Here is a 19,119-nt window from a genome sequence, read left to right on the forward strand (position 1 = left end):
AGTTGCCCTTTGTGTTGTTCCAGGAAAATTAACAGCCAAGGGGTGCATTGGACTTGGACCCCAGAACATGTTGACCACCCAGGTTACGTAGTAAGTTAAGTCGGTGCATTTCAAATTTTCTGTCTTCAGATACATTCTTTCCGGATCAACTTGTCTGCGGAGGAGCCTCTGCTGTGGAACACCTGCACATTGCAAAGGATTCTGGCGCATATTCTGTGACACACAGTTTGCACAAGGTGCTGACCAGGCTTGCTGGTTCTCACGGTTGCCCCCACATACACTGAAAAAGTGCTTGAGAGTACACCCACACTCTCCTGTGCCAGGGCATTGCATAGGAAGACTGATGCTTCCTGTATGAAAGTTGTCCACTTTTCATTTCCACTGAGGAATGCCTGACAACATTCAGAGCAATTCTGGGTCCCTTACAGTGGCGGCACTAGGGTTTGCATTACCTGGTACAGGAGGCCAGTGTGTCACCCCTATGATGGACATCCTCCGATGTAATGATGGGGCAACGCCCTAGGTGGTGGGTGTGATGACGTACCATTGCACAGGCTCCACTAGTTTTGGGGCTATAACTTTTAATAGAATAGACATCGTTCAATGCAATTTGTTTCATTGCATTCTGCGCACATTGATTGATATATAATATGATGGCATTATTCGAAAGTACCAAGATTTTGAAAATTTTGGCCAGGAGTGGTGTCACCCCCCCCCCCGTGTGAAACCTGTAGTGGTCCGCCCCCCCCCCCTTAGAAATTCCACTGGGCCCCTATCCACAGTTTGAAAGTCACTGATTTAAGCTATCATAACAGAAAAAAGTGAAGGAATCCATCTTACCTTGTCCAGCTCCTAATGCCAGTAAGACTGACAGAGCAGACAGCAGTATCGGTGGACTGGTCTCCATGACTAGAGAGTGAGGAGCTGATGAAGAAAAAGAGGAACTCAACAGCAAGCACCCACCATTCTCTGAGGATGGGACCCTGACAGTTCTCAATACATTGTGTAAATGTTGATTACAGTATGTCTCCTTTTCTGGCCTATGCGTTTCTCTCAGGATATATATACTGTACACTGATCAGCAGGGCTGACATTTAAATTGTCGGTTAAAGGCGTTGTCTCAGAATGAATGTTCACTGCACAACACTGAGAATGACTCGAGTATCATTTATACTCTGTGATCTCATCAGAATATTTTCCTTGGGCTTGTTAGAGCTAATTGCCCCTCTGAGCAATCAGGTGCCGGTACTAGACGCTGTTCCAGAACCACCATTCAGAGCGCGATACCATAGTCTTTCGAGACTGAAGGTTGCCAACTAGTAACCCTGGATGGGTATGCTCCCCCCCCACACGCATGTGTGAGGGGGCCAGTGGATTATTGCTCAAACCACTTTTTAAATGAGTACAAAGGATAAAGCTTCCTTTGTGCAAGGGTCTGGTTAAAATGATATTTGAAACTCCCAAGTGTAAAAGTAGCTGTTTGCCACACCTGTACACAAAAGTATAATTCCAAAAGCTTGTTCTGGAAAGCCAGCCAACCATAGTAAAGGTCAGCTACACAAATAGGTAGTGTGTAAATGATATGTTCCCCTGCCTTCTTTATGTGCCATGCCTCAAAAGTCTCAATACTAGCACAACTATGATATAACAGGTGGTATCAAGATGCAGTCACATAGATCAGGGGTCTCCAAACTTTTGGGCTCCAGAGGGCTCCAGAGGGCCGCATGAAATATCTGGTGCAGTGCTGAGGGCCAGGAAAAAATTTAAATATAAAATTTAAATAAATAAATTAGAGATGGGACTTAGATGAATGAATAAATGAATGAGTGGGCTCATTCATTCAGCCTCTCCGGCCCTCAGAACACCCTCCAGACGCAATCAGAGCACAGTTCTGGTCATGTTCAGTCGAGCGGACCAGAGGCTTTCAGGGGACAAGAGGCTGGCCGTGGGCTGGATAGAGGCTTGCTGCAGGCCACTTCTGGCCCCCGGGTCAGGGTTTGGAGACCCCTGACATAGATCCTCATAATCTGCCTACCTTCTGACATTGGTCCTGGAGTTGGAGCTGACTGCTGTAAAGCTGACCCATCGTAAAAGGTGCTCTGATAGCACCCAAGCCATTGCGTCCCCAAGTAAGTCAGTGGAGAAGGTAGGAGGAGTGGGGGCGAGGTAGGGGTGAGGTGGGGCAAAATGGGGCAGGGAGGAGCAGGGGTGGGTGGATTGGGTCCAGGAAGGGGGCAGGTTTGGCAGCAGTACCATCCACCTAATCTTCCCCCCCTTCCTGGATCCGATCCCGCAGCGCGGGTCCAGCTGAACTGCACCAGCTATTCCAGGTCTGAGCAGACCTCCCCCCCGTACCATGGATGCTCACTCTTGGGTAAGTGAACAATTACTCCCTTACCTAGAAGAGACCTCCACAATTCCCCACCACCACTATAGGATGCAGCTGTAGCTATTTGGGTGCGGCTGCATCAGCCGGAGGGGGGCGGGGATAGGATTGGGCCATAAATCTCCTTTGAATGAATGGAACAAATTAGTCATTACTACTATCGGCCATTGCATTTTTCAACAAACTTTTTGACAGACTAGGGCCTTGGCCCTTGGTTGACAACATCTGTCCCAGGCAGAGGCCTTGTACCTTTAAGAGCTTTAAAGGAGGGAGAAGTTATAAAGTGGGGACCATGTCACCCACCCCAAAATGGTAACACTGAAAATTCATTCAGTTCAGGAATGCACCACTCTTAATGCTATGCCTGTTTAGTACCTGTGTAACTTTACCTGGTGGTAGAAGAGTCCTCTTTATCTTCTAGTCAACTTGGAGTTGTCATGTTGTCCCCAGAGTGCCCCACTGCTAGGAGAGCCGGTCTCAAATGCTGTACACATCTGTAGGGCAGCTGGCCTTGACGGCAGCCTGTTGACAGCTATAGGCTGGGGATGAAATGAATGCTTACTGAGCGAGTGAGGCACAAATAACCTCTCGTAGTTACTCACGCTCCTGACTTACCTTAACACAGGAAGCGCGGTGTTTCGGCTTTGTGCTTGCCATGTCAGAGTGAGATGAGGCCCCCTAAGTATCAATCGGCTGGCAAGGTCGACTCAAAAAGCCCCAGACCACACCACATCCCACATCCTGATTTGCAAAGGTGATGTGAACGGGAGTGGAATGAAGTGTCAAAACGGTAGCGTGGAGTTTCAGTCTCGGGCTACCTGCTCTGTCCCCAGAAAAGACGGACACAGGCTCCTCTGAGTATGAGCCCCTATTCAAGCTGCATGGTCCGAGTATGCGTGTGAGAAAGGAAGTCACACCCTAAACATGCCCCAAGCCCTAGGAGCCCCTTCACTGGTCCCCAGGTGAAACAGGCAGGAGAGTCTCAAGACTCCTGAGCTATGTCTCCTTGCTAGATCAGACCAAAAGTCTGTCTGGTCCAAGACTATCTTCATCATTGGGCAGTCAAGACACCTCTGAGACACATAAAGCATGATTTTGACAGTCATCGGTCTGGCCCAAGACCTCCAGGCGCCAGGAGCATCTTGTCAAATGCTGCTCCTCTGCTGCTATTAAGAACATTTATATCCTGCTTTTCAACCTAAAAGTTGACAAAGCAGTTTACAAAGAAAATTGAACGACTGAGGCCCAAATTCCAACCAGCTTTCAAGCTCTGACACAGCCATGCCAATGGGGCACGTGCTGCATCTTGCAGTTGGGTGGCACTCACGGAGGCCTCCTCAAAGGAAGGGAACGTTTGTTTTCTTACCTCAAAGTTGCATTGCCCTTGCCCAGTGCTGGAAAGTTAGTTCGGATCACACTTTTAGTATCTCCCCTTTCCCAGCCAGAAGAAACAGCCATTAGAAAAGACACTGTACTGGGGTGAAAAAGGACAACTACTCTCCCTCTGCTAAATACATCACTTGATAAAGCGCCTCTTTTTCCAGTTAATGATGTTCCAGCCTCTGCTCTTCCTGGATTGGAAGATGAGGATAGGCCTTTTTCTGCTCTGCTCCCCTCTTTCTATTCCAATCCAGGGAGTGGGAGGAGGAGGAGTGGGAGCAAATGGGCAGGTGGAGGTGGGCACCCTCCTGTCAATCTGCCTGAGGCAATTGTCTCATTCGGCCTCATGGATGAACCGGCCCTGAACAGTCATCTCCTTCTCTTGGTGCTAGCCTCTAGCAATCAGACTATGGGCACAAGCCTAACCAGGTCTACTCAGAAGTAAGTCCTATTGTGTTCAATGGGACTTACTCCCAGGAAAGAGAGGTTAGGATTGCAGCCCATATTCCTAAACACTGTGAGCAGTTCGGCCATGGAATAAGTGCCTGTGAACATTTCTTGCTGATTTTTTCAAGAAGAAGTTGGGTAGACATGGGGAGGGGGGAAGCTGTAGCTCAGCGGCAGAGCACATAGAGCATGTGCAGAAGGTCCTGAATTCAGTCCCTGGCATCTCCAGGTAGGGCTGGGAAAGGCTGCTGTCTGAAATCCTGGAGAGTTGTTACCAGGCGGTGGCCAATGCTAAGCTTAGAGGTACCACTGGCCTGCCTTCATATAAGACAGCCTCATATTTGCCTAGGATACTGGAAGACTAGCAACAATTGTCTGAAGCACAGAGTCCCTTCAAGCTGTGTGATTCTGGGCTTCTCGTGCCATGAAGTGCCAGCACTTGAAAAGCTAAGTGTCAATTGACAGTTCGTAAGTCTTTGGGTGTGACTGACTGAGTCATCCAACAACTTGGAGGATAGAGCTAGCCCTGCTTAACAGATCTGCAGTGCAGGGGAAGGTTTATAAGCGACTGGATCCCCATTCTGCTCATGCAGCAATTCAAGTTCTAGTACTAGGAACAGAAAACAGGGATCCAGACTGCTGGGTCCTACTGGTTGCTTGAGGGCTGCAACATAATAATAATAATAATAATAATAATAATAATAATAATAATAATAATAATAATAAAACTTTATTTTTATCCCGTCCTTCTCCCTAACGGGACCCAGGGCGGCTAACAACATATTAAAAAAACAGATTTTAAAAACATCAATACATAGCAGATAAAAACATTTAAAAACACACTACAGAGGCCATAAAAACAGTAGTCAGATTAAAAGACAGAATAAAAGAGCAAATCACCGAGGAATCAAGCCTGTAAAAAAACTAAAAGATGTATAAAAAAGTTAAGAAGGCCAGAAATCAGAAGGCTTGTTTAAACAACAGTGTTTTCAGGCCTTGCCGAAAACTCTCAAGAGAGGGAGCCATTCTCAAGTCAAGGGGAAGGGAGTTCCATAATGTTGGTGCCACTACCGAGAAGGCCCTATTTCTTGCAGCCGCCCCCTGGACCTCCTTGGGTGGCGGCACTTGCAAAAAGGCCTTCTCTGATGACCTGAGAGGGTGAGCCGGATTGTACGGGAGTAGGCAGTCTCTAAGATATCCTGGCCCAGAGCAGTATAGGGCTTTAAAGGTCCCCTGGGATGACTTACAAGAAACTATCTTCAGGGCCGTTGACCTCTGAGAAATGAGTAAGCTTGATAAATTGAAACTTCCCTGTTGCCTTGCTCCTTTTCAAAGTCAACTGGAAGCCGTCAAGTGATAAGATATCAAGAGCAGGAGCATATGGGTATGTTCCAGCCAACGTGAAGCAGGAGGATTGCAAACATGCTGTAAGGCATGTTTACACCTCCTCGGAAGTCGGCTGGGCCGGCGCAGGGATTCACACCACCCCGCAGAGGCTGAATCCAACCTCTGCGCCAACTTCATGAAGGAGCCTTGCATTGGCCAAGCTTGACCAACTCAAGGCTCTGGGGAGCGCAGAGTGGAGGTGAGGAGGAGGCGGAAGAGAAGAGATCTGGGGAGAGCAGGGGGACCCGGCAGTTATGCCGGATGCCAACACCCAGTCCCGAGCAGCGCTGAGCGGCTACAAACCGCTCCACTCTCCTCGGACTTATGCCACCTCCAGAAGTGGTACAAGTCCAAGGAGATCCATTGGGGCTGCAGTGGCTTAGCTGGGGGTAAGGGGAAGAGTTTCCCCTTACCCCCAGCTGAGCCACTATGGGCACCTATCATGCCCTGGATACAGTGCGGGCCTCCTGGCCTGCCTGTTCCAGCACAAGAAAGGATTGTGCTGTTAGTCACTCTTTTTTGCACCTTTTCCATTACCACAATATCCTTTTTGAGATGTGACATCCAGACCTGCAGTATTTTATCCAGTTTTGGTCACCACATCTCAAAAAGGATATTGTGGAAATGGAAAAGGTGCAAAAAAGAGTGACTAAAATGATTACTGGGCTGGGGTAACTCCCTTATGAGGAAAGATTACAGTGTTTGGGGCTCTTCAGTCTAGAAAAAAGGCGCCTGAGGGGGGACATGATTGAGACATACACAATTTTGCAAGGGATGGATAGAGTGGATAGAGAGATGTTCTTTACACTCTCACATAACACCAGAACCAGGGGACATTCGCTAAAACTGAGTGGTGGTAGAGTTAGGACAGACAGAAAATATTTCTTTACTCAGTGTGTAGATAGTCTGTGGAACTCCTTGCCATAGGATGTGGTGATGGCATCTCGCCTAGATGCCTTTAAAAGGGGATTGGACAAATTTCTGGAGGAAAAGTCCATCACAGGTTACAAGCCATGATGTGTAAGTGCAACCTCCTGATCTTAGAAGTGGGGTACCTCAGAATGCCAGGTGCAAGGGAGGGCACCAGGATGCAGGTCTCTTGTTGTCTTGTGTGCTCCCTGAGGCATCTGGTGGGCCACTGTGAGATACAGGAAGCTGTACTAGATTGGCCTATGACCTGATCTGCCAGATACAAAGGGAGACAGAGTGCCTATGCCTTTAACCATTGTACAGACTAGGGAATTTTTGGCAGGTGCAGCTCATCATGGAAGGTTTTAAAAAGTTCCACCTAACAAAATTCCCTCCTGGTTAAAGGTATAGGCACTCTGACCCCCTTTGTATCTGGTAACCCTAAGTGTGCATCTCTTTTTCTAATATACTACCTATTTCTTTTTTTATGGCTAAGTAGGGTTGCTCACAGACCAGCCACGCTGATCTACTCTTTTGCCTTTAATACCAAGGCAAGAATGAGCTGGGAAGGCTTTTCACACCACTGAGAACACCTGCTGATGACTGCAGATCAGGTGTCTGATAGAGATCCAGGAGCAGGGCCTCATTTCTCAAATAGTGCAGTGTTTCTCAAACTGTGGGTTGGGACCCACTAAGTGGGTTGCAAGCCAATTTCAGGTGGGTTGCATGGCACCTAGCTCAGCCGCCACTGAAAAATGCTATGGTTGGCAACCTTCAATCTCAAAAGACTATGGTATAAGCCTACAGCACCTGGTATTCCCTGGCGGTCTCCCATCCAAGTATTAACCAGGCCTGACTCTGCTTAGCTTCTGAGATCAGATGAGATCAGGCATGTGCAGGGTAATACAAAGCTGAAAATAGAGAGCACAGAGCTGCTGGGCAGAGTGGGATCCCAGTGGGAAAGAGGCATGGTGCTTTGCCCTGAATAGATGGGACACTGGAGAGGGTGGAGGGCTGTGTGGTTGAAGAAGCATCCGAGTCTGCGTTCTGCTTTGACGTCCAAGCTGGAATGTTTGAATTGCAAGGTATGCAAAATAACAGCATGAGCGCCCCGTGTACCTTTGGCTGATTGTGGCTTAGGTTTGAAGCCTAAATTGATGATGTCACTTTTGGCCATGACATCACTTCCAGGTTAATGACATCACTTCTGGTGGGTCCTGACAGATTGTCATTCTAAAAAGTGGGTCCTGGAGCTAAAAAGTTCAAGAACCACTGCAATTGTTGGCAGCTCAATAAATATATACGTTGATTCTTAGTGTTTTCAGGTAGCCCTTGTCCCTTTACTACTGCGTGGGGTGTAGCTCAAGTGCCGTAAGTTGCCGTTGCAGTTGCATTGAAAACTTCAGGGTAAGGGTTTCTGCCACATGAGACCACTGCAATGATGTCAACTCTGTAGAAGCAGCAGATGAAGAGCCTCAGTAGGCCTTTTGGCCCTAGCAGTTCAGCAGTGTCTCGAAAGCTTCCTAAGCATACTCTGCAGTGCAGCATGAAACTCGTTTTTGGAGGGAGATGACTCAGAATCCACCTTATAAAACACCGTGAATCTGGGAGCAACTTCAGCTAGCACTGAATCTTTGTGGCTGAAACCTGGACTTACCAGCAGCCGGTAACTGATCAAAGAACTATAAAACCTGCAGCTGTGCAGCTATCTGATCAGAGTCATGCTAGAAACCCAAAGGTGAACCACATGCAAGTAAATGTGGAAGCAGGAAGTGAACGGCTTGCTTGAGATTGTCTGCCAGTCTGTCGCTCACTGGATTTCTAGAGGACAGGCTGGCATTGCCTTCACGGGATTCCTCTGCTGAACAGGTGCATGAACTGGTTTTGCGCAGAGCATTTTGCGTGAAATACCTAAAGCAAGATGGCTCACTACAGAACAGCAGATGCTGGCTTTGGTTGTCAGGGCTCTGGGAATGTTGCAATGGCCCAGGTTTCCGCACAGGCAAAAATCACCATTCATAGCCAGCCCTGAGTACCTGGTTTCTGAACACTGGTGACAGCATCTGTCCTGTTGCACGAGAAAGGAAGAGGTCTAGGGATTTATTTTTGCTCACATGTGGTTAGTGTCAGACTTTATTTACAAGAGGAAACTGCACAGACTGATCTATGCAGAACAATTACAGAAGACTTGCAGTTGCGTGTTTGCTCCAATCATAGGAATAGTCTGCCTGTAAGTACTAGTAAAAAAATAGTGGACCCCAAGACAGTATGGCTCCTGGTGTATTGTTCACAACAGTCAAGAAACATTACAGGTTATGCCTTGTTATGCACTGGGGTTCCGTTCTGGAACCCCTGGTGAATTTTTAAAAAACCAACAAACAGTGGATACCAAATCAGTGGAAAAGTTGCTTTAAATACCCACTTTCCAGGTTTCTTGCTCCTCTATTGTCACCCCAGAATGCATTGGTATATAGACACTATACTGCATTCAACCACTAGATGGGGTGAATAATGGAATCTAATGGAATAAAATTGTAATTATTTAACAGCGTGATGGTAGGAAATTGGATGCGGATGCTTTTTTCCTTGTTACAAGTCGTTTAAAGGTGGACCTCGGCATCAGTGATAAGCCAAATCAGTGGATACCAAATCAGTGGATGCTGAGGTTCCACCTGTATTGTCTGAACTAGCCCTTTCCACCCTGGTGGCACTGAGAGAGGAATGCCAGTGATTCCTGCCCTATACCGGTCTGGTCAGCAGGAAGGGAACGTGGCCTAGGCTACGTTGTACAGCTTAGGGCGCAATCCTAACCAACTTTTCAGCACTGACATAGCTGTGCCAGTGTGCCATGCACTGCATCCCGCAGTGGGGATGAAGTCAAGGGGGCCTCCTCAAGATAAGGGCAGGTTTATTACCTTGCCTTGGGGCTGCATTGCGGCTAAGTCAGTGCTCTAAAGTTGGTTAGGATTGCGCCCTTACAGACACACAGTAGAAATATTTAGCATTTTATAGCATGCTTGAGTGTTCCAAGCACTTCCTCTATAACTAGACAACAACTAGAACAAGACAACAACCTGGATCATAAATGAAAGCCACTGCCTCTCCTGCCTTCTGGTAAACAGGGTTCATCACAGGGGCTTCCAAGGGAACCCAGTTGCAAATGGGGAGGGCAGGAGAGCAGCAGAGCAGCAATGGCACAAGTTACATGGTTGTCCAATGTGAGCCCAATCCTAGCCAACATTCCAGAACTGATGCAGCTGTTCCAACGGGGCACGAGCAGGATCCTGCAGTGGGGTGGGGGCATCAGTCTCAGAGGCCTCCTCAAAGTAAGGCAGGGGTTCCCAAACTGTTCCTTGTGAGGCAATCCCTGGGGTGTCACAGACCGCCAGCCGATTCTCAGCAAGACTGTGTGGGACACTACAAATGGCGGTAGGAGGTCCAGCCCAGTGGGCTGAGCTCCTGTGCATTGTTTTTGTACACTGGGAAAGGCTACCCTGAGCCTCTCACCTCTTTTTCTCCAAACCCAGAAGTCACTGGTAATTATGTCATTGCCAGTCACTTACAAGAGCCGCACGTTGCATTTGCTGCTGGGACACCAAAGATTGGAAATACTGAGGTAAGCGAACACTCGTTATCTCACCTCGGGGCTGCATTGTGGATGCACTGATGCTGGAAAGTTAGAGAGGATAGGACCCTGAATGTATTGAGCTGCTGCAGCCTGTCAGCTGCCAGGGCTTCGTGGGTCTGACCTGGCAGACCCCTGATGCCAGCCACCACCACCACCACCCCACACACAAACATACACACAATATTTCCTGGCAATCATGCATTGATGGGTTCCAAATATGCTTAATTCAAGGTTGTAGAACCATGAGGTTTGCTGCTCTAAATATGTAAACAGGATGCTTGCCTCTCTGGAGTTAGTACTATATGGCTTGGATGTTTGTTTTGTGGTTTAGTGGCTGGAAATATGTTTTTTCTGAAGCCCACAGGCAAAACATTTTAATTTGTCAGAGCTGTCTCTTTCCCTTCCCCATTCCAATGGCCCTTAACAAAAATCACCAAATAAAACACCAATAAGCAGCATCATGAAGTGGGCCGCTGGCCCCTTAAGAGTGACCTACTGAATTTGTGGTGATGAACAGGAGAACATGCACCCCTCCCTTCTCCTTCCTGTACAACCTGGGAGGCAGAGGAAGAGCGTGGGTGGTGGAAGGAGCTGTGGTCCCCATATGTGTGAACAATAAGCGACCACGGTCGTCGAGCAACAACAAATAAAGTGGAAAGTGGCTGACTTGTGTTGCATGTGAGCCCACTTGGGGTTTGCACCAATGACCCTACCTGCTTATCCTTTTTATTTCCTCATCTGGATGCTGCAAATACCTTCTCCCATCAAGCTTGATGACAGAACATTGCACCATGGTGACACCACGCTTGATGACAGAACATTGCAACTAAGCAAGCTTGATACCATCCGATGCGTAATTGGATCAAGGCTGTTTTTGTGCCGTGTTGAAACATGTTACCTATGTGTTTGTGCCCTCACACATTGACAATGCACAAAAAATCAAACTTGATATGACTGTGTGTATGGGTGCATCAAAATTCTTGATACATGGTGTTTTCATCAATGAACACATGTGGGCTTTGGCAAAACTCCATACAAAAAACTTCACAATGCAATCATACACATGTTCCCATCAAGATTGCTTTCTTACAGCATTTTGGCAATGCAGATGGGCACATGGACAACTTAAAGGGGGGGGAACTAAAAACCAGGGGCAAAACTACTCATGCTCCAGTGTCAGAATTAATTTAGCAATTCTCCGAGTTAAACTAGAGTTCAGGAGGAGTGGAACCCAAAACACAGCAATGTCATCCCTATGTGACTTTTGTGTATTGCCTCTATAAGAGACAAGGCTTCTGGTTGAGAAGGCTATGTGAGTGAACCCTGGGGAATAGGTTCAACTGTTGCAGCAGAAGCCTGCATGAATGGGCAGTTTGTGTGATCTCTTCCGGGACCTGAAAAGTCCTAGTCCCAAATAGGCTAGGAACGAGAGACAGTCCACAGATAAATTGTGCTTTGTGCATTTTTTAATAATAATTTAAGATTTATGCACTGGGCCTTTCCTGTTTGTTGTTGTGCAATCCTATCCACACTTTCCTGGGATTAGGCTCCATTGACTCTGATGGGACTTACTTCTGAGTAGAAAGGCATAGGATAGCGCTCTGAGTTATTAGAAGAGCTCCACTATATGCTGCTGTTCTCACATATCCAATGCAGCTTGTGCACTGAGCTGCAATGGAAGAATCCTGGCTTGTTAAACCACAATCTCTGTGTGGCGTCCAAATTCAGGAGCTGTGGTTTAACTGTGGCTTACAAACTGGGATCAGAAATCACTGTTCATTTTCAAGTCCTGGTTTGTAAATCATGTTTAAACCAAAACTCCTAGTTTCAGATGTCATGCAGAACAAGCCAGGATTCCTTAATGCTTGGGGTAAAGGGGTAAATGGAAGGTGGAAACTTGGTGCTCCATTGGCTTGTGTTGCTGATCCAACAATTGTCTGAACAATTTGTGCATGCTCTGTTTGTGTATGTCTCTGAGCATGAACACTGTCAAATTCTGTCTTGGGAAAATTACCTAAAAAGTACCTAAAAATCTCTGCAATGTATTTACAAAGAAATAGGACTAGCGGTTTTTATAAAAAGAGGAAGGAGATTTAACTGGATGTACAATCTGGTATTGATTCTGCCCATTTTGGAGGCATGATAGAATAAATTTATAGGAACTTTCAGATGTTTATAGGCTGGTAGATGCAAGAGGTGCCGCTAAGTACCGTATTCCTGTTCTTAGATAGTCCTAAGAAATGTATTGTGATTTCCTGATCTGTTCTATTCCAGGAATCTCACTTGAAGCCGAAAATGCATCTCTACATAGTAGGCAATTATGTTTTAAAGTTAACATTTCCAAATTCCTTTTTAATGAGAAATTGCAAATAGCAGGAGTTCATTGTGACCATCGTATCACTCAGTAAAGTCTGGGCGAAGACAAGATAGTGATGTGAAAAATATAGTGTTTAATTTCCTGTGTGTGCTTTTGATGGTTGCCCTGGGTTGCTCTTCAGAAGTGTAGTGTACTTAACTCTTTTCTAAAGCAACTTTTTTGATTTTCACCTTGTAATAATCCTTATTAGATTAGAAATCTTGGCTCTGTTCAATTCCATGCTGATATAGAAAAGGCACCAACAGAAGATTTTCATTGGGACTGTCTACCTGGACAAACTGAGGTTGAAGGGGGGAGGGCTGCCTGTGTGGGCCTGTGAGCCTCACTGTACCTATTGAAGGATTTTCTCCCCGAAATTCAATTGTCCATTTCAGACTATCCAATCAACTGTGCTTCATTGGATTGTGAACACGAAATAGAGGAGTAACAAGACCACTCACACCCCATCCCTTTGTCTTTTCCTTGCACTTTGCTAGATGGGAAGTTGGGTTGATTAAATCATAGATTCTTGTGATGTTCCAACTAAGAATTGTCGCTAAGTCTTTTGTAGTGAAGACAGATGCAAAGAATCATTCAGCTTCTCTGCAATCTCTAAGTTTCCCTTTCATTTCCTCATTATCAACAGCCCAATCTTAACTAAATCTCCACTCCAGCGCCCAGTGATGAAGTTGCACCTTCAGACAATGGACATGCCCCAACACAAGAAAAATGCTACAACAAGCAACAGAGCTAGCGTAGGTAAGAGTAGCCCCATAGGGAATGATAGGGAAGGGAAATACTGCAGTAGAATATTGCACCTACTGGTAAACCCCCCCCCACCCCATTCATTTTCTTACTACAGAGTGTAGGGTACTGATTACATTTAGCAGTCACTCACAATGCACCAACCTCACTACTAACTCCCTTGCCAGGTAGACTGCATTTCAGATGAAAAGATGCAAGGCTATACCTCTCCTGGGGGCTAAACCTCCTGGGCTCTTAAGGGAGAGCTTTGGTGATGGGAACCATGGTGAAAGGGCGCTTGGTGCACCAAGGGAGCACTTTGCACAAACAACCTCTTGTCCCTCCCAACTTGTGTGGCAAGGTATTTGGTTAACACTTGTCATCTCAGAACTGCAGGGATTCTGCCCCAGGAGGCCTCCACTCACGAGTACTCAAATGGAACCTCTACCTCCCTACTCCAAGAGGAGAAGGACAATACACCCCACACAGGGAATCCCATGCAATCTATGAATGCTGCATCTCCCTTTTGTCCCCTTCTGACCCTCAGGACATGTGTCCCTGCTGTCAACTGTATTGCCTAACCAACCCTTCTGTTTGCAGTAGCTAAGAGCTGGGAGTGTCTGCTCCCTTTCAGAGAATGTCAGGGACTCCAACCATTGCTATGGCTGACCAAACACATATGAGAACCCCTTTTGTTTGCAGGACTCCACAGTTACCACAGGGGATTGAACAGTGATTCTCTGCAGAGTTCCAATGCAGCGCTCCTCCCCCCCCCAGAGGGAAAGGCAAAATCCCAAGGCACTGTGCTCTCACCCCCAACAGGCACCCACTGCACATTCACCCTGGTGGCCCCACTCCTGCTCAAAAATACCAATTATCCATCCCAAGACAGCGAACAGGTGTGCCTGATGCTGTTTTCAAGTCCCTGTTACACTCTCTCTGTGTTTCTCCTTGCTCCCCACAGGCAGCTGTCCGAGAGGTGAGAATATCATGGAGACCCCAAGGAAGGCTGCCTGCCTGTAGTGACCAATAAACCTGCCTGCCCGTAGTGACCAATGGGAGCCTTGTTTCGGTCAGGCCCCCCTGTGGCTTTGCAAACTCCGTGGCAGACATTGAAACAGCTGGTGCAGCCAGACCTCACAGGGACCAGTTACTTGGCGGGCTGTTGGATAACTTGAAGTGGCAGAACAGACCTGCTGGGGGGAGATCATCAACAACCCCAATCTGTGTGTTTCAGATGCTGTTCTATCCCTGATACCTTGATTGGATCACACTTTCTTAGCAGACCAGGATCCCTTCTTCCCACCTACCCCCATTCAATCCTCAGCTGACCCCAGTGTGGGACTCTGCAGGGGGAGGGACCTTTCTGCTCCCAGAGTCCTACAGCATTCTCTGTGGTGCTTTGCGCTCCAGCTGTGTGGTGCTCTGTGGTGCTTTGCGCTCTACCAGGGAAATGGGGGGCAGGTGTGAGGGACAAAAATCCTTTCCACTTGTCATTGCTGCTTCTGCCACTCGATGGGTAAATAAAAGGCTCCAGGTGATCCAGTGGCGTCACTAGGGTTGGTGTCACATGTAGTGGCAGGCCAGCCTGTCGCCCCTATGATGAACCTTCTCCCATGCAGTGGGCGGGGCAATGCCCCAGGCAGTGAACATGGTGATGTACCATTGCTTCGCCCCCGCTGGTTTTTTTTGGCTATAAGCTATTTCAATGCAGTTTGTTTCACTGCATTCTGCTTGAACTTATGCACGGATGGATATATAGCATGATGGTATTAATTGAAAATACCAAGTTTTAAAAAGTTTTGGCGAGTAGCGCTGTCACTCCCCTGTGCGTGTCACTCGGTGCGGCCTGCTCCCCCCTAACTATGCCACTGGGGTGACCACTTCCAAGTCAGTCTCAGGCAAGCAGGGAAGAGTTCACCCAAATCTGCTTTGGAATCTATCCTTGGGTTGTCTCAAGATTCCAAGTTGTCTCCACATTCTAATGTTGGCAGCTCTTGCTTGGGCAAAATATCTGAGGAATGTTGTGGGATGCTAGATGAGTTTCACTAAGACACCTGAAATATCTCAAGCTCCCCCCCCCCCACACACACACTGCATATCTCACAGAACTTCTGTGCAGTGAAGGAGAAAAAGAAACATGTTGAGGTGCAGTGATAGGAGTTCATATCTGTCGTACACTTGGTCTCACACTCCCAGGGATTTGGGGTGCTCAGAGTTGTTGGTTCTGAACCCTCAAAGATCCCTGTTCGGTAGTACTGCCACCACCCTGTAAGAGCCAGTGTCTCAGTCCAGGGAAACTGAGACCCTCTAGGCTTAACTATATCCCTTGTAGGCACTGAGCACTTTCTTTACTTAAAGTCTCAGTCCTCAAGTCACTAGTCCTCAATGAGGATTTGGTAGCTTGCTGAACGGCTAGGCAGGATTCTGAACCCTTGTCCCCAACAGACAAATGAACCAACATGGTAAAAAGGTTTTCTACTTTATTAAATACATAGGGTTACAAAAGGTTACAAAAGGCAGCAAATGCTAGAGGCATAAAAACATCTAGGAAACACATCAGCATAAAACAACAAAGTTAACTGGCTAACTCTATTATTCTCTAACCCTCACCTGGGTCAGCTTCTTTTGTAGATCCTCAGGCCAGTTACCTATGGCCACATGGTCCTGGCGGGGCAGGATGTGCACCCACCACCTATCTCACCAAGAGACAAAGACCAAAAGCCCTGTCCTCTGGAAGTGGGGCTGGAAGCTCGCCCTCTCAGCTCTTCCCTCCCCCCTGGAGATCTGCAGCTGCATTCCATCCTTGATGGGTGTCTTTCTGGCTGCCTAGGTGCTACATAATCACCTTCCATTGAGTTGTAAATTCCTAGCAGCTAGGAAATGCAAGCCACTTCTGTGTTACTGTTTTAGCTTGGTTCAGGCCTTGCAATGCTACTAGGCCTAAACTGTACATATTCATGACAATATCCTCTTTCCATTCTGTTAGGCTATATTTGGTCACAGACACTGTTGACCTATGTGAGGCTTGCGTAGGGCTGCCAGCCCTCCCAGCTAGTATGAGTGTAAAAGCCACTGCTGTCTTGCAAGTGTCCGTTCCTTGACACAGATGAAGAGCTAAACTGCCAACTATCTAACACTGAGGCGTAGAGGAGAAGGGGAAAAAAACAACAAGAGAAAAAAGCAAAAAAGAAGCCGCTAGGGCACTGGCATCACTAGGGTTCGTGTCACCCGGTGCGGGATGCCAGCGTGTCACCCCCCATGCAGTGAGCGGGGCAGCATCCCAGGTGGGCGTGGTGATGTACCATCACTCTGCCCCCACTGGTTTTTTGGCTGTACCTTTTGATAGAACAAAGATAGAACACATTCTGCATGAAATTATGCATTGACTGATATATAACATGATGGTATTATTCCTCCAAACTGATTTTAGTGATTTTGGTCACTAGTGGTGTCACACACACACACTCCGGTGTCAACTTACTAACACCTTATTGCAGCAGTTCCCAAACGTTTAGCACTGGGACTCACTTTTTAGAATGACAATCTGTCCAAGACCCACCAGAAGTGATGTCATGGTGGAAGTGACATCATCAGGCAAATTAAAATAAATAAGTAAAGTAAAACCAATAAAAGCAGAAGCCAGCCCTGTTCCACCAAGTGAATTTCCTCTGCAGCCTGCGTGCAGTAACACCCCCCCCCCTTCAAAACCAGTAAGGTTTTCAGCCCTACCTGGTGCCCAGTTCAAGTTAAGAACTTCTGTTTAAACCAGATCACTGTCAGGATCCACCTGGCTTTGCAAGTCTCAAAAAGGTTCACCTTATCAGCTGAAGCCTCTGTGTGGATCCTTTTTAGTGAGGAGAGGGGAGGCTGCCTTCTGGAGCACTGGTTGAGCTCCAGGTGCATAGGATCAGGACCATTCTGGTAGCCATGCACTCTCCTTCACCTGATCTTCCACACCAGCCAAGGCACATTTGCTTACTCACAAGTAAACAGGCTTATTCGCTTTCCATAGGGCTCAATACTTTCATCTGCTTGGAGGCAGAGACTTCCTTCTCAGGTGTTTTTGAGGGCTGAATTCATTGGATCAGGACCATTCTGGTGTCGTTGGATTCCTCTCAGCCTGCCCTTTCCAACAGACTAAGGCAAGTTTGCCTACTCACAGGTTAACATGCGATACGGCTCACTTTCACTTTCCATAGGGATCCATGCATTTTTTTGTTCTCCAGTGTTTTGGCCATAGCTTTTGATAGAAAGGAGATATTTCACTCTGTTGTTTTGCATTGCATTCAGCTCGAAATTCCACATCCAACGGTGTATAACATGATGATGTTACTCCTCACCACCGTGATTTTAGCACAACACCCCCCCCGTGCGCATCACCCCCCTCTTGTGTGTCACCCGGTGCGGCTCGCACCCTCCTAGCAATGCCACTGCGCTCGGGTCAAACCAATGGAAAACCAGCCAGGTGGCACTCTGAGATCGGCCACATCACACAGCTGGCTCGGAAACATAACCCTGCATGTAAAATGTTTTTTTATCAGACTCCAGAGAGCAGTGAAAGAAGAGATTCCATAACTGTGTCTGTTTAAAAGTGTCCTTGGGCAGTCAAGGGCGTGATTTACAGCTTTTCTTGCCCAATTTTCATTCCAGCCTGCTTCTTCTCTCTCTCTCCACCCGCTCCACTGCCCATTGTGTTGTGCTGGCTCATATTCCAGGCTTGTTCTCTCCTCCCCCTCCCCCCACACCTTTGTCCCACCCCTTCCCTCTCTGTACCGCTGCAATTGCCAAGTTCTGTCTTTGGAGTTCCTGCCCTCCATTCTCCGCTCCTCCCAGGACTTAACTCAACATCTGCTTTTCCTTTTTTCATTTCTGTTTTTGTTTTATTTTTTGCCACACGTGGCAGTGTGTATGAAGAAGTTACTGCAGGAGGGGCCCACAGCTTTTCTGCAACTGGGCTGCTCCAGGGTGCGTGGCATGCCACCATCCTTCCAGCTGCAAATGTGCTTGGCTTGCTCTGCGCTTTGCGATATGCTGTTTTTAACTTGCATGGAAACCACAAATCCCCATAAAAACAAACAACAGGAATCCAGTTGAAAGTGCTCATCCTGATCCAGAACCTTTTGAGTTTTAAATGGCACTTGAGATGTTCCAAAGGTTAGACTGGGCTGGGCAGACCCTTCTGATGTATATCCTCTGTTTGGATCATCTCCAAAGCTGGAAAAGAAATGACAGAGAACAGAGTATTTCTTGCCCTCTCATTCAGAGCTTATCTCTCTAAGTCAGTGGTTCCCAAAATGTGGGTTGGAAATGGGTTGCAACCTGATTTTTGCTGGACTGCCAAAGGGTGATGGAAAGATCAGTTAATTAATTGCTTCAAGCCCTGAAGCTATTCAAAAATCAGATATTGTAGCTGCTAACTGTCCTGCAAGGAGCTAAGCTCCTACAGTTTGCAAGCATTTGTGTATATATAAACCTGTAAACCGCTTTGTGAACTTTTAGTTGAAAAGCGGTATATAAATACTGTTAATAATTAATAAATATATATATATAGGGAGATAAATGTTTGTGGGTCTTTCTTTCTGGATATTATTACTTATAAATAAATGTAATATCTCTTTCTAGATCTCCTTTTTTAAAGTCTGATAAATCTAGGTGGGTCCTGATAGAGTATCATTTTAAAAAAATGGGTCCCAATGTTAAAAAGTTTGGGAACCACTGCTCTATCTGCTCTTATCTCTACATTAGCCTTTGCATGATGGTCTTAAGTGTTCTGATCCTCAAGTAATTGTACCATGTCCAAGTCAACCATAATAGTGGTGAACAGAGGCATCTTTAGGGTGCGGGAGCTCATTGCTAGTTCTACTGGGGAAAAAATTATGT

General features: G+C 46.9%; 1 pseudogene; it reads right to left on the reverse strand.

Moving 5' to 3' along the window:
* Positions 1–7,306: 7,306 nt before the first annotated feature.
* On the reverse strand, positions 7,307–7,427 carry LOC136658016 (5S ribosomal RNA; annotated as a pseudogene).
* Positions 7,428–19,119: the final 11,692 nt, after the last annotated feature.

Source organism: Tiliqua scincoides, chromosome 7, assembly GCF_035046505.1.
Source record: "Tiliqua scincoides isolate rTilSci1 chromosome 7, rTilSci1.hap2, whole genome shotgun sequence".
Classification (NCBI taxonomy): domain Eukaryota; kingdom Metazoa; phylum Chordata; class Lepidosauria; order Squamata; family Scincidae; genus Tiliqua; species Tiliqua scincoides.